Here is a 16,440-nt window from a genome sequence, read left to right as displayed (position 1 = left end):
GGATTGTGCTCAAATCAAATGTCCTAGAACCAAATTTCCACATGTAACTACTAGATTGTGTACAATACACTAATGGGTGAAGTTTGGTTTACTTCTGCACAGCGGTTTGGGAGTTAACATCAAAATTACATTTCTCGGCCATATCGCATAGATCTCACTGTGAAAAGGCTTAAATGGCTTTTTTGACCTAAGATTAATAATTGCGCTCAAACCAAATGTCCTAAAACTAAATTTCCAAATGTAACTACTAGATTGTGATAAAATACACTATTGGGTGAAGTTTAGTTGACTTCTGCGCAGCGGTTTGGGAGTTAACATCAAAATTACATTTCTCGGCCATATCGCATAGATCTCACTGTGAAAAGGCTTAAATGGCTTCTTTGACCTAAGTTTGAGGATTGCGCTCAAATCAAATGTCCTAGAACCAAATTTCCACATGTAACTACTAGATTGTGATACAATACACTAATGGGTGAAGTTTGGTTGACGTCTGCGCAGCGGTTTGGGAGTTAACATCAAAATTACATTTCTCGGCCATATCGCATAGATCTCACTGTGAAAAGGCTTAAATGACTTTTTTAATTAAGTTTGATGATTGCGTTCAAACAAAATGTCCTAGAACAAAATTTTCAAATGTAACTACTAGATTGTGATATAATACACTATTGGGTGAAGTTTGGTTGACTTCTGCGCAGCGGTTTTGGAGTTAACATCAAAATTACATTTCTCGGCCATATCGCATAGATCTCACTATGAAAAGGCTTAAATGACTTTTTTTAATTAAGTTTGATGATTGCGTTCAAACAAAATGTCCTAGAACAAAATTTTCAAATGTAACTACTAGATTGTGATACAATACACTATTGGGTGAAGTTTGGTTGACTTCTGCGCAGCGGTTTGGGAGTTAACATCAAAATTACATTTCTCGGCCATATCGCATAGATCTCACTGTGAAAAGGCTTAAATGACTTTTTTAATTAAGTTTGATGATTGCGTTCAAACAAAATGTCCTAGAACAAAATTTTCAAATGTAACTACTAGATTGTGATACAATACACTATTGGGTGAAGTTTGGTTGACTTCTGCGCAGCGGTTTGGGAGTTAACATCAAAATTACATTTCTCGGCCATATCGCATAGATCTCATTGTGAAAAGGCTTAAATGGCTTTTTTGACCTAAGTTTGAGGATTGCGCTCAAATCAAATGTCCTTGAACCAAATTTCCACATGTAACTACTAGATTGTGATACAATACACTAATGGTTGAAGTTTGGTTTACTTCTGCGCAGCGGTTTGGGAGTTAACATCAAAATTACATTTCTCGGCCATATCGCATAGATCTCACTGTGAAAAGGCTTAAATGGCTTTTTTGACCTAAGTTTAATGATTGCGCTCAAACCAAATGTCCTAGAACGAAATTTTCAAATGTAACTACTAGAATGTGATACAATACACTATTGGGTGAAGTTTGGTTGACTTCTGCGCAGCGGTTTGGGAGTTAACATCAAAATTACATTTCTCGGCCATATCGCATAGATCTCACTATGAAAAGGCTTAAATGGCTTTTTTGACCTAAGTTTGATGATTGCGCTCAAACCAAATGTCCTAGAACTAAATTTCCAAATGTAACTACTAGATTGTGATAAAATACACTATTGGGTGAAGTTTGGTTGACTTCTGCGCAGCGGTTTGGGAGTTAACATCAAAATTACACTTCTCGGCCATATCGCATAGATCTCACTGTGAAAAGGCTTAAATGGCTTTTTTGACCTAAGTTTGAGAATTGCGCTCAAATCAAATGTCCTAGAACCAAATTTCCACATGTAACTACTAGATTGTGATACAATACACTAATGGGTGAAGTTTGGTTTACTTCTGCGCAGCGGTTTGGGAGTTAACATCAAAATTACATTTCTCGGCCATATCGCATAGATCTCACTGTGAAAAGGCTTAAATGGCTTTTTTGACCTAAGTTTAATAATTGCGCTCAAACACAATGTCCTAAAACTAAATTTCCAAATGTAACTACTAGATTGTGATAAAATACCCTATTGGGTGAAGTTTAGTTGACTTCTGCGCAGCGGTTTGGGAGTTAACATCAAAATTACATTTCTCGGCCATATCGCATAGATCTCACTGTGAAAAGGCTTAAATGGCTTTTTTGACCTAAGTTTGAGGATTGCGCTCAAATCAAATGTCCTAGAACGAAATTTTCAAATGTAACTACTAGAATGTGATACAATACACTATTGGGTTAAGTTTGGTTGACTTCTGCGCAGCGGTTTGGGAGTTAACATCAAAATTACATTTCTCGGCCATATCGCATAGATCTCACTATGAAAAGGCTTAAATGGCTTTTTTGACCTAAGTTTGATGATTGCGCTCAAACCAAATGTCCTAGAACTAAATTTCCAAATGTAACTACTAGATTGTGATAAAATACACTATTGGGTGAAGTTTGGTTGACTTCTGCGCAGCGGTTTGGGAGTTAACATCAAAATTACACTTCTCGGCCATATCGCATAGATCTCACTGTGAAAAGGCTTAAATGGCTTTTTTGACCTAAGTTTGAGAATTGCGCTCAAATCAAATGTCCTAGAACCAAATTTCCACATGTAACTACTAGATTGTGATACAATACACTAATGGGTGAAGTTTGGTTTACTTCTGCGCAGCGGTTTGGGAGTTAACATCAAAATTACATTTCTCGGCCATATCGCATAGATCTCACTGTGAAAAGGCTTAAATGGCTTTTTTGACCTAAGTTTAATAATTGCGCTCAAACCAAATGTCCTAAAAATAAATTTCCAAATGTAACTACTAGATTGTGATAAAATACCCTATTGGGTGAAGTTTAGTTGACTTCTGCGCAGCGGTTTGGGAGTTAACATCAAAATTACATTTCTCGGCCATATCGCATAGATCTCACTGTGAAAAGGCTTAAATGGCTTTTTTGACCTAAGTTTGAGGATTGCGCTCAAATCAAATGTCCTAGAACCAAATTTCTACATGTAACTACTAGATTGTGATACAATACACTAATGGGTGAAGTTTGGTTGACTTCTGCGCAGCGGTTTGGGAGTTAACATCAAAATTACATTTCTCGGCCATATCGCATAGATCTCACTGTGAAAAGGCTTAAATGGCTTTTTTGACCTAAGTTTGAGGATTGTGCTCAAATCAAATGTCCTAGAACCAAATTTCCACATGTAACTACTAGATTGTGTACAATACACTAATGGGTGAAGTTTGGTTTACTTCTGCACAGCGGTTTGGGAGTTAACATCAAAATTACATTTCTCGGCCATATCGCATAGATCTCACTGTGAAAAGGCTTAAATGGCTTTTTTGACCTAAGATTAATAATTGCGCTCAAACCAAATGTCCTAAAACTAAATTTCCAAATGTAACTACTAGATTGTGATAAAATACACTATTGGGTGAAGTTTAGTTGACTTCTGCGCAGCGGTTTGGGAGTTAACATCAAAATTACATTTCTCGGCCATATCGCATAGATCTCACTGTGAAAAGGCTTAAATGGCTTTTTTGACCTAAGTTTGAGGATTGCGTTCAAACAAAATGTCCTAGAACAAAATTTTCAAATGTAACTACTAGATTGTGATATAATACACTATTGGGTGAAGTTTGGTTGACTTCTGCGCAGCGGTTTGGGAGTTAACATCAAAATTACATTTCTCGGCCATATCGCATAGATCTCACTATGAAAAGGCTTAAATGACTTTTTTTAATTAAGTTTGATGATTGCGTTCAAACAAAATGTCCTAGAACAAAATTTTCAAATGTAACTACTAGATTGTGATACAATACACTATTGGGTGAAGTTTGGTTGACTTCTGCGCAGCGGTTTGGGAGTTAACATCAAAATTACATTTCTCGGCCATATCGCATAGATCTCACTGTGAAAAGGCTTAAATGACTTTTTTAATTAAGTTTGATGATTGCGTTCAAACAAAATGTCCTAGAACAAAATTTTCAAATGTAACTACTAGATTGTGATACAATACACTATTGGGTGAAGTTTGGTTGACTTCTGCGCAGCGGTTTGGGAGTTAACATCAAAATTACATTTCTCGGCCATATCGCATAGATCTCACTGTGAAAAGGCTTAAATGGCTTTTTTGACCTAAGTTTGAGGATTGTGCTCAAATCAAATGTCCTAGAACCAAATTTCCACATGTAACTACTAGATTGTGTACAATACACTAATGGGTGAAGTTTGGTTTACTTCTGCACAGCGGTTTGGGAGTTAACATCAATATTACATTTCTCGGCCATATCGCATAGATCTCACTGTGAAAAGGCTTAAATGGCTTTTTTGACCTAAGATTAATAATTGCGCTCAAACCAAATGTCCTAAAACTAAATTTCCAAATGTAACTACTAGATTGTGATAAAATACACTATTGGGTGAAGTTTAGTTGACTTCTGCGCAGCGGTTTGGGAGTTAACATCAAAATTACATTTCTCGGCCATATCGCATAGATCTCACTGTGAAAAGGCTTAAATGGCTTTTTTGACCTAAGTTTGAGGATTGCGCTCAAATCAAATGTCCTAGAACCAAATTTCCACATGTAACTACTAGATTGTGATACAATACACTAATGGGTGAAGTTTGGTTGACTTCTGCGCAGCGGTTTGGGAGTTAACATCAAAATTACATTTCTCGGCCATATCGCATAGATCTCACTGTGAAAAGGCTTAAATGACTTTTTTAATTAAGTTTGATGATTGCGTTCAAACAAAATGTCCTAGAACAAAATTTTCAAATGTAACTACTAGATTGTGATATAATACACTATTGGGTGAAGTTTGGTTGACTTCTGCGCAGCGGTTTGGGAGTTAACATCAAAATTACATTTCTCGGCCATATCGCATAGATCTCACTGTGAAAAGGCTTAAATGGCTTTTTTGACCTAAGTTTAATAATTGCGCTCAAACCAAATGTCCTAAAACTAAATTTCCAAATGTAACTACTAGATTGTGATACAATACACTATTGGGTGAAGTTTGGTTGACTTCTGCGCAGCGGTTTGGGAGTTAACATCAAAATTACATTTCTCGGCCATATCGCATAGATCTCACTATGAAAAGGCTTAAATGGCTTTTTTGACCTAAGTTTGATGATTGCGCTCAAACCAAATGTCCTAGAACTAAATTTCCAAATGTAACTACTAGATTGTGATAAAATACACTATTGGGTGAAGTTTGGTTGACTTCTGCGCAGCGGTTTGGGAGTTAACATCAAAATTACACTTCTCGGCCATATCGCATAGATCTCACTGTGAAAAGGCTTAAATGGCTTTTTTGACCTAAGTTTGAGAATTGCGCTCAAATCAAATGTCCTAGAACCAAATTTCCACATGTAACTACTAGATTGTGATACAATACACTAATGGGTGAAGTTTGGTTGACGTCTGCGCAGCGGTTTGGGAGTTAACATCAAAATTACATTTCTCGGCCATATCGCATAGATCTCACTGTGAAAAGGCTTAAATGACTTTTTTAATTAAGTTTGATGATTGCGTTCAAACAAAATGTCCTAGAACAAAATTTTCAAATGTAACTACTAGATTGTGATATAATACACTATTGGGTGAAGTTTGGTTGACTTCTGCGCAGCGGTTTTGGAGTTAACATCAAAATTACATTTCTCGGCCATATCGCATAGATCTCATTGTGAAAAGGCTTAAATGGCTTTTTTGACCTAAGTTTGAGGATTGCGCTCAAATCAAATGTCCTTGAACCAAATTTCCACATGTAACTACTAGATTGTGATACAATACACTAATGGTTGAAGTTTGGTTTACTTCTGCGCAGCGGTTTGGGAGTTAACATCAAAATTACATTTCTCGGCCATATCGCATAGATCTCACTGTGAAAAGGCTTAAATGGCTTTTTTGACCTAAGTTTAATGATTGCGCTCAAACCAAATGTCCTAGAACGAAATTTTCAAATGTAACTACTAGAATGTGATACAATACACTATTGGGTGAAGTTTGGTTGACTTCTGCGCAGCGGTTTGGGAGTTAACATCAAAATTACATTTCTCGGCCATATCGCATAGATCTCACTATGAAAAGGCTTAAATGGCTTTTTTGACCTAAGTTTGATGATTGCGCTCAAACCAAATGTCCTAGAACTAAATTTCCAAATGTAACTACTAGATTGTGATAAAATACACTATTGGGTGAAGTTTGGTTGACTTCTGCGCAGCGGTTTGGGAGTTAACATCAAAATTACACTTCTCGGCCATATCGCATAGATCTCACTGTGAAAAGGCTTAAATGGCTTTTTTGACCTAAGTTTGAGAATTGCGCTCAAATCAAATGTCCTAGAACCAAATTTCCACATGTAACTACTAGATTGTGATACAATACACTAATGGGTGAAGTTTGGTTTACTTCTGCGCAGCGGTTTGGGAGTTAACATCAAAATTACATTTCTCGGCCATATCGCATAGATCTCACTGTGAAAAGGCTTAAATGGCTTTTTTGACCTAAGTTTAATAATTGCGCTCAAACACAATGTCCTAAAACTAAATTTCCAAATGTAACTACTAGATTGTGATAAAATACCCTATTGGGTGAAGTTTAGTTGACTTCTGCGCAGCGGTTTGGGAGTTAACATCAAAATTACATTTCTCGGCCATATCGCATAGATCTCACTGTGAAAAGGCTTAAATGGCTTTTTTGACCTAAGTTTGAGGATTGCGCTCAAATCAAATGTCCTAGAACGAAATTTTCAAATGTAACTACTAGAATGTGATACAATACACTATTGGGTTAAGTTTGGTTGACTTCTGCGCAGCGGTTTGGGAGTTAACATCAAAATTACATTTCTCGGCCATATCGCATAGATCTCACTATGAAAAGGCTTAAATGGCTTTTTTGACCTAAGTTTGATGATTGCGCTCAAACCAAATGTCCTAGAACTAAATTTCCAAATGTAACTACTAGATTGTGATAAAATACACTATTGGGTGAAGTTTGGTTGACTTCTGCGCAGCGGTTTGGGAGTTAACATCAAAATTACACTTCTCGGCCATATCGCATAGATCTCACTGTGAAAAGGCTTAAATGGCTTTTTTGACCTAAGTTTGAGAATTGCGCTCAAATCAAATGTCCTAGAACCAAATTTCCACATGTAACTACTAGATTGTGATACAATACACTAATGGGTGAAGTTTGGTTTACTTCTGCGCAGCGGTTTGGGAGTTAACATCAAAATTACATTTCTCGGCCATATCGCATAGATCTCACTGTGAAAAGGCTTAAATGGCTTTTTTGACCTAAGTTTAATAATTGCGCTCAAACCAAATGTCCTAAAACTAAATTTCCAAATGTAACTACTAGATTGTGATAAAATACCCTATTGGGTGAAGTTTAGTTGACTTCTGCGCAGCGGTTTGGGAGTTAACATCAAAATTACATTTCTCGGCCATATCGCATAGATCTCACTGTGAAAAGGCTTAAATGGCTTTTTTGACCTAAGTTTGAGGATTGCGCTCAAATCAAATGTCCTAGAACCAAATTTCTACATGTAACTACTAGATTGTGATACAATACACTAATGGGTGAAGTTTGGTTGACTTCTGCGCAGCGGTTTGGGAGTTAACATCAAAATTACATTTCTCGGCCATATCGCATAGATCTCACTGTGAAAAGGCTTAAATGGCTTTTTTGACCTAAGTTTGAGGATTGTGCTCAAATCAAATGTCCTAGAACCAAATTTCCACATGTAACTACTAGATTGTGTACAATACACTAATGGGTGAAGTTTGGTTTACTTCTGCACAGCGGTTTGGGAGTTAACATCAAAATTACATTTCTCGGCCATATCGCATAGATCTCACTGTGAAAAGGCTTAAATGGCTTTTTTGACCTAAGATTAATAATTGCGCTCAAACCAAATGTCCTAAAACTAAATTTCCAAATGTAACTACTAGATTGTGATAAAATACACTATTGGGTGAAGTTTAGTTGACTTCTGCGCAGCGGTTTGGGAGTTAACATCAAAATTACATTTCTCGGCCATATCGCATAGATCTCACTGTGAAAAGGCTTAAATGGCTTTTTTGACCTAAGTTTGAGGATTGCGCTCAAATCAAATGTCCTAGAACCAAATTTCCACATGTAACTACTAGATTGTGATACAATACACTAATGGGTGAAGTTTGGTTGACTTCTGCGCAGCGGTTTGGGAGTTAACATCAAAATTACATTTCTCGGCCATATCGCATAGATCTCACTGTGAAAAGGCTTAAATGACTTTTTTAATTAAGTTTGATGATTGCGTTCAAACAAAATGTCCTAGAACAAAATTTTCAAATGTAACTACTAGATTGTGATATAATACACTATTGGGTGAAGTTTGGTTGACTTCTGCGCAGCGGTTTGGGAGTTAACATCAAAATTACATTTCTCGGCCATATCGCATAGATCTCACTATGAAAAGGCTTAAATGACTTTTTTTAATTAAGTTTGATGATTGCGTTCAAACAAAATGTCCTAGAACAAAATTTTCAAATGTAACTACTAGATTGTGATACAATACACTATTGGGTGAAGTTTGGTTGACTTCTGCGCAGCGGTTTGGGAGTTAACATCAAAATTACATTTCTCGGCCATATCGCATAGATCTCACTGTGAAAAGGCTTAAATGACTTTTTTAATTAAGTTTGATGATTGCGTTCAAACAAAATGTCCTAGAACAAAATTTTCAAATGTAACTACTAGATTGTGATACAATACACTATTGGGTGAAGTTTGGTTGACTTCTGCGCAGCGGTTTGGGAGTTAACATCAAAATTACATTTCTCGGCCATATCGCATAGATCTCACTGTGAAAAGGCTTAAATGGCTTTTTTGACCTAAGTTTGAGGATTGTGCTCAAATCAAATGTCCTAGAACCAAATTTCCACATGTAACTACTAGATTGTGTACAATACACTAATGGGTGAAGTTTGGTTTACTTCTGCACAGCGGTTTGGGAGTTAACATCAAAATTACATTTCTCGGCCATATCGCATAGATCTCACTGTGAAAAGGCTTAAATGGCTTTTTTGACCTAAGATTAATAATTGCGCTCAAACCAAATGTCCTAAAACTAAATTTCCAAATGTAACTACTAGATTGTGATAAAATACACTATTGGGTGAAGTTTAGTTGACTTCTGCGCAGCGGTTTGGGAGTTAACATCAAAATTACATTTCTCGGCCATATCGCATAGATCTCACTGTGAAAAGGCTTAAATGGCTTTTTTGACCTAAGTTTGAGGATTGCGCTCAAATCAAATGTCCTAGAACCAAATTTCCACATGTAACTACTAGATTGTGATACAATACACTAATGGGTGAAGTTTGGTTGACTTCTGCGCAGCGGTTTGGGAGTTAACATCAAAATTACATTTCTCGGCCATATCGCATAGATCTCACTGTGAAAAGGCTTAAATGACTTTTTTAATTAAGTTTGATGATTGCGTTCAAACAAAATGTCCTAGAACAAAATTTTCAAATGTAACTACTAGATTGTGATATAATACACTATTGGGTGAAGTTTGGTTGACTTCTGCGCAGCGGTTTTGGAGTTAACATCAAAATTACATTTCTCGGCCATATCGCATAGATCTCACTATGAAAAGGCTTAAATGACTTTTTTTAATTAAGTTTGATGATTGCGTTCAAACAAAATGTCCTAGAACAAAATTTTCAAATGTAACTACTAGATTGTGATACAATACACTATTGGGTGAAGTTTGGTTGACTTCTGCGCAGCGGTTTGGGAGTTAACATCAAAATTACATTTCTCGGCCATATCGCATAGATCTCACTGTGAAAAGGCTTAAATGGCTTTTTTGACCTAAGTTTAATAATTGCGCTCAAACCAAATGTCCTAAAACTATATTTCCAAATGTAACTACTAGATTGTGATACAATACACTATTGGGTGAAGTTTGGTTGACTTCTGCGCAGCGGTTTGGGAGTTAACATCAAAATTACATTTCTCGGCCATATCGCATAGATCTCATTGTGAAAAGGCTTAAATGGCTTTTTTGACCTAGGTTTGAGGATTGCGCTCAAATCAAATGTCCTAGAACCAAATTTCCACATGTAACTACTAGATTGTGATACAATACACTAATGGTTGAAGTTTGGTTTACTTCTGCGCAGCGGTTTGGGAGTTAACATCAAAATTACATTTCTCGGCCATATCGCATAGATCTCACTGTGAAAAGGCTTAAATGGCTTTTTTGACCTAAGTTTAATGATTGCGCTCAAACCAAATGTCCTAGAACGAAATTTTCAAATGTAACTACTAGAATGTGATACAATACACTATTGGGTGAAGTTTGGTTGACTTCTGCGCAGCGGTTTGGGAGTTAACATCAAAATTACATTTCTCGGCCATATCGCATAGATCTCACTATGAAAAGGCTTAAATGGCTTTTTTGACCTAAGTTTGATGATTGCGCTCAAACCAAATGTCCTAGAACTAAATTTCCAAATGTAACTACTAGATTGTGATAAAATACACTATTGGGTGAAGTTTGGTTGACTTCTGCGCAGCGGTTTGGGAGTTAACATCAAAATTACACTTCTCGGCCATATCGCATAGATCTCACTGTGAAAAGGCTTAAATGGCTTTTTTGACCTAAGTTTGAGAATTGCGCTCAAATCAAATGTCCTAGAACCAAATTTCCACATGTAACTACTAGATTGTGATACAATACACTAATGGGTGAAGTTTGGTTTACTTCTGCGCAGCGGTTTGGGAGTTAACATCAAAATTACATTTCTCGGCCATATCGCATAGATCTCACTGTGAAAAGGCTTAAATGGCTTTTTTGACCTAAGTTTAATAATTGCGCTCAAACACAATGTCCTAAAACTAAATTTCCAAATGTAACTACTAGATTGTGATAAAATACCCTATTGGGTGAAGTTTAGTTGACTTCTGCGCAGCGGTTTGGGAGTTAACATCAAAATTACATTTCTCGGCCATATCGCATAGATCTCACTGTGAAAAGGCTTAAATGGCTTTTTTGACCTAAGTTTGAGGATTGCGCTCAAATCAAATGTCCTAGAACGAAATTTTCAAATGTAACTACTAGAATGTGATACAATACACTATTGGGTGAAGTTTGGTTGACTTCTGCGCAGCGGTTTGGGAGTTAACATCAAAATTACATTTCTCGGCCATATCGCATAGATCTCACTATGAAAAGGCTTAAATGGCTTTTTTGACCTAAGTTTGATGATTGCGCTCAAACCAAATGTCCTAGAACTAAATTTCCAAATGTAACTACTAGATTGTGATAAAATACACTATTGGGTGAAGTTTGGTTGACTTCTGCGCAGCGGTTTGGGAGTTAACATCAAAATTACACTTCTCGGCCATATCGCATAGATCTCACTGTGAAAAGGCTTAAATGGCTTTTTTGACCTAAGTTTGAGAATTGCGCTCAAATCAAATGTCCTAGAACCAAATTTCCACATGTAACTACTAGATTGTGATACAATACACTAATGGGTGAAGTTTGGTTTACTTCTGCGCAGCGGTTTGGGAGTTAACATCAAAATTACATTTCTCGGCCATATCGCATAGATCTCACTGTGAAAAGGCTTAAATGGCTTTTTTGACCTAAGTTTAATAATTGCGCTCAAACACAATGTCCTAAAACTAAATTTCCAAATGTAACTACTAGATTGTGATAAAATACCCTATTGGGTGAAGTTTAGTTGACTTCTGCGCAGCGGTTTGGGAGTTAACATCAAAATTACATTTCTCGGCCATATCGCATAGATCTCACTGTGAAAAGGCTTAAATGGCTTTTTTGACCTAAGTTTGAGGATTGCGCTCAAATCAAATGTCCTAGAACCAAATTTCTACATGTAACTACTAGATTGTGATACAATACACTAATGGGTGAAGTTTGGTTGACTTCTGCGCAGCGGTTTGGGAGTTAACATCAAAATTACATTTCTCGGCCATATCGCATAGATCTCACTGTGAAAAGGCTTAAATGGCTTTTTTGACCTAAGTTTGAGGATTGCGCTCAAATCAAATGTCCTAGAACCAAATTTCCACATGTAACTACTAGATTGTGATACAATACACTAATGGGTGAAGTTTGGTTGACTTCTGCGCAGCGGTTTGGGAGTTAACATCAAAATTACATTTCTCGGCCATATCGCATAGATCTCACTGTGAAAAGGCTTAAATGACTTTTTTAATTAAGTTTGATGATTGCGTTCAAACAAAATGTCCTAGAACAAAATTTTCAAATGTAACTACTAGATTGTGATATAATACACTATTGGGTGAAGTTTGGTTGACTTCTGCGCAGCGGTTTGGGAGTTAACATCAAAATTACATTTCTCGGCCATATCGCATAGATCTCACTATGAAAAGGCTTAAATGACTTTTTTTAATTAAGTTTGATGATTGCGTTCAAACAAAATGTCCTAGAACAAAATTTTCAAATGTAACTACTAGATTGTGATACAATACACTATTGGGTGAAGTTTGGTTGACTTCTGCGCAGCGGTTTGGGAGTTAACATCAAAATTACATTTCTCGGCCATATCGCATAGATCTCACTGTGAAAAGGCTTAAATGACTTTTTTAATTAAGTTTGATGATTGCGTTCAAACAAAATGTCCTAGAACAAAATTTTCAAATGTAACTACTAGATTGTGATACAATACACTATTGGGTGAAGTTTGGTTGACTTCTGCGCAGCGGTTTGGGAGTTAACATCAAAATTACATTTCTCGGCCATATCGCATAGATCTCATTGTGAAAAGGCTTAAATGGCTTTTTTGACCTAAGTTTGAGGATTGCGCTCAAATCAAATGTCCTAGAACCAAATTTCCACATGTAACTACTAGATTGTGATACAATACACTAATGGTTGAAGTTTGGTTTACTTCTGCGCAGCGGTTTGGGAGTTAACATCAAAATTACATTTCTCGGCCATATCGCATAGATCTCACTGTGAAAAGGCTTAAATGGCTTTTTTGACCTAAGTTTAATGATTGCGCTCAAACCAAATGTCCTAGAACGAAATTTTCAAATGTAACTACTAGAATGTGATACAATACACTATTGGGTGAAGTTTGGTTGACTTCTGCGCAGCGGTTTGGGAGTTAACATCAAAATTACATTTCTCGGCCATATCGCATAGATCTCACTATGAAAAGGCTTAAATGGCTTTTTTGACCTAAGTTTGATGATTGCGCTCAAACCAAATGTCCTAGAACTAAATTTCCAAATGTAACTACTAGATTGTGATAAAATACACTATTGGGTGAAGTTTGGTTGACTTCTGCGCAGCGGTTTGGGAGTTAACATCAAAATTACACTTCTCGGCCATATCGCATAGATCTCACTGTGAAAAGGCTTAAATGGCTTTTTTGACCTAAGTTTGAGGATTGCGCTCAAATCAAATGTCCTAGAACCAAATTTCCACATGTAACTACTAGATTGTGATACAATACACTAATGGGTGAAGTTTGGTTTACTTCTGCGCAGCGGTTTGGGAGTTATCATCAAAATTACATTTCTCGGCCATATCGCATAGATCTCACTGTGAAAAGGCTTAAATGGCTTTTTTGACCTAAGTTTAATAATTGCGCTCAAACCAAATGTCCTAAAACTAAATTTCCAAATGTAACTACTAGATTGTGATAAAATACCCTATTGGGTGAAGTTTAGTTGACTTCTGCGCAGCGGTTTGGGAGTTAACATCAAAATTACATTTCTCGGCCATATCGCATAGATCTCACTGTGAAAAGGCTTAAATGGCTTTTTTGACCTAAGTTTGAGGATTGCGCTCAAATCAAATGTCCTAGAACCAAATTTCCACATGTAACTACTAGATTGTGATACAATACACTAATGGGTGAAGTTTGGTTGACTTCTGCGCAGCGGTTTGGGAGTTAACATCAAAATTACATTTCTCGGCCATATCGCATAGATCTCACTGTGAAAAGGCTTAAATGGCTTTTTTGACCTAAGTTTGAGGATTGCGCTCAAATCAAATGTCCTAGAACCAAATTTCCACATGAAACTACTAGATTGTGATACAATACACTAATGGGTGAAGTTTGGTTTACTTCTGCGCAGCGGTTTGGGAGTTAACATCAAAATTACATTTCTCGGCCATATCGCATAGATCTCACTGTGAAAAGGCTTAAATGGCTTTTTTGACCTAAGTTTAAAGATTGCGCTCAAACCAAATGTTCTAGAACGAAATTTTCAAATGTAACTACTAGAATGTGATACAATACACTATTGGGTGAAGTTTGGTTGACTTCTGCGCAGCGGTTTGGGAGTTAACATCAAAATTACATTTCTCGGCCATATCGCATAGATCTCACTGTGAAAAGGCTTAAATGGCTTTTTTGACCTAAGTTTGAGGATTGCGCTCAAACAAAATGTCCTAGAACAAAATTTCCACATGTAACTACTAGATTGTGATACAATACACTAATGGGTGAAGTTTGGTTGACTTCTGCGCAGCGGTTTTGGAGTTAACATCAAAATTACATTTCTCGGCCATTGCGCATAGATCTCACTGTGAAAAGGCTTAAATGACTTTTTTAATTAAGTTTGATGATTGCGTTCAAACAAAATGTCCTAGAACAAAATTTTCAAATGTAACTACTAGATTGTGATACAATACACTATTGGGTGAAGTTTGGTTGACTTCTGCGCAGCGGTTTGGGAGTTAACATCAAAATTACATTTCTCGGCCATATCGCATAGATCTCACTGTGAAAAGGCTTAAATGGCTTTTTTGACCTAAGTTTGAGGATTGCGCTCAAATCAAATGTCCTAGAACCAAATTTCCACATGAAACTACTAGATTGTGATACAATACACTAATGGGTGAAGTTTGGTTGACTTCTGCGCAGCGGTTTGGGAGTGAACATCAAAATTACATTTCTCGGCCATATCGCATAGATCTCACTGTGAAAAGGCTTAAATGACTTTTTTAATTAAGTTTGATGATTGCGCTCAAACAAAATTTCCTAGAACAAAATTTTCAAATGTAACTACTAGATTGTGATACAATACACTATTGGGTGAAGTTTGGTTGACTTCTGCGCAGCGGTTTGGGAGTTAACATCAAAATTACATTTCTCGGCCATATCGCATAGATCTCACTGTGAAAAGGCTTAAATGACTTTTTTAATTAAGTTTGATGATTGCGTTCAAACAAAATGTCCTAGAACAAAATTTTCAAATGTAACTACTAGATTGTGATACAATACACTATTGGGTGAAGTTTGGTTGACTTCTGCGCAGCGGTTTGGGAGTTAACATCAAAATTACATTTCTCGGCCATATCGCATAGATCTCACTGTGAAAAGGCTTAAATGACTTTTTTAATTAAGTTTGATGATTGCGTTCAAACAAAATGTCCTAGAACAAAATTTTCAAATGTAACTACTAGATTGTGATACAATACACTACTGGGTGAAGTTTGGTTGACTTCTGCGCAGCGGTTTGGGAGTTAACATCAAAATTACATTTCTCGGCCATATCGCATAGATCTCACTGTGAAAAGGCTTAAATGGCTTTTTTGACCTAAGTTTGAGGATTGCGCTCAAATCAAATGTCCTAGAACCAAATTTCCACATGTAACTACTAGATTGTGATACAATACACTAATGGGTGAAGTTTGGTTTACTTCTGCGCAGCGGTTTGGGAGTTAACATCAAAATTACATTTCTCGGCCATATCGCATAGATCTCACTGTGAAAAGGCTTAAATGACTTTTTTAATTAAGTTTGATGATTGCGTTCAAACAAAATGTCCTAGAACAAAATTTTCAAATGTAACTACTAGATTGTGATACAATAAACTATTGGGTGAAGTTTGGTTGACTTCTGCGCAGCGGTTTGGGAGTTAACATCAAAATTACATTTCTCGGCCATATCGCATAGATCTCACTGTGAAAAGGCTTAAATGGCTTTTTTGACCTAAGTTTGATGATTGCGTTCAAACAAAATGTCCTAGAACAAAATTTTCAAATGTAACTACTAGATTGTGATACAATAAACTATTGGGTGAAGTTTGGTTGACTTCTGCGCAGCGGTTTGGGAGTTAACATCAAAATTACATTTCTCGGCCATATCGCATAGATCTCACTGTGAAAAGGCTTAAATGGCTTTTTTGACCTAAGTTTGAGGATTGCGCTCAAACAAAATGTCCTAGAACAAAATTTCCACATGTAACTACTAGATTGTGATACAATACACTAATGGGTGAAGTTTGGTTGACTTCTGCGCAGCGGTTTGGGAGTTAACATCAAAATTACATTTCTCGGCCATTGCGCATAGATCTCACTGTGAAAAGGCTTAAATGACTTTTTTAATTAAGTTTGATGATTGCGTTCAAACAAAATGTCCTAG

Source organism: Corythoichthys intestinalis, chromosome 21 (genome assembly GCF_030265065.1).
Source record: "Corythoichthys intestinalis isolate RoL2023-P3 chromosome 21, ASM3026506v1, whole genome shotgun sequence".
Classification (NCBI taxonomy): domain Eukaryota; kingdom Metazoa; phylum Chordata; class Actinopteri; order Syngnathiformes; family Syngnathidae; genus Corythoichthys; species Corythoichthys intestinalis.
The sequence above is the reverse complement of the archived record's forward strand: the minus strand, read 5'-3'. Positions refer to the sequence as shown.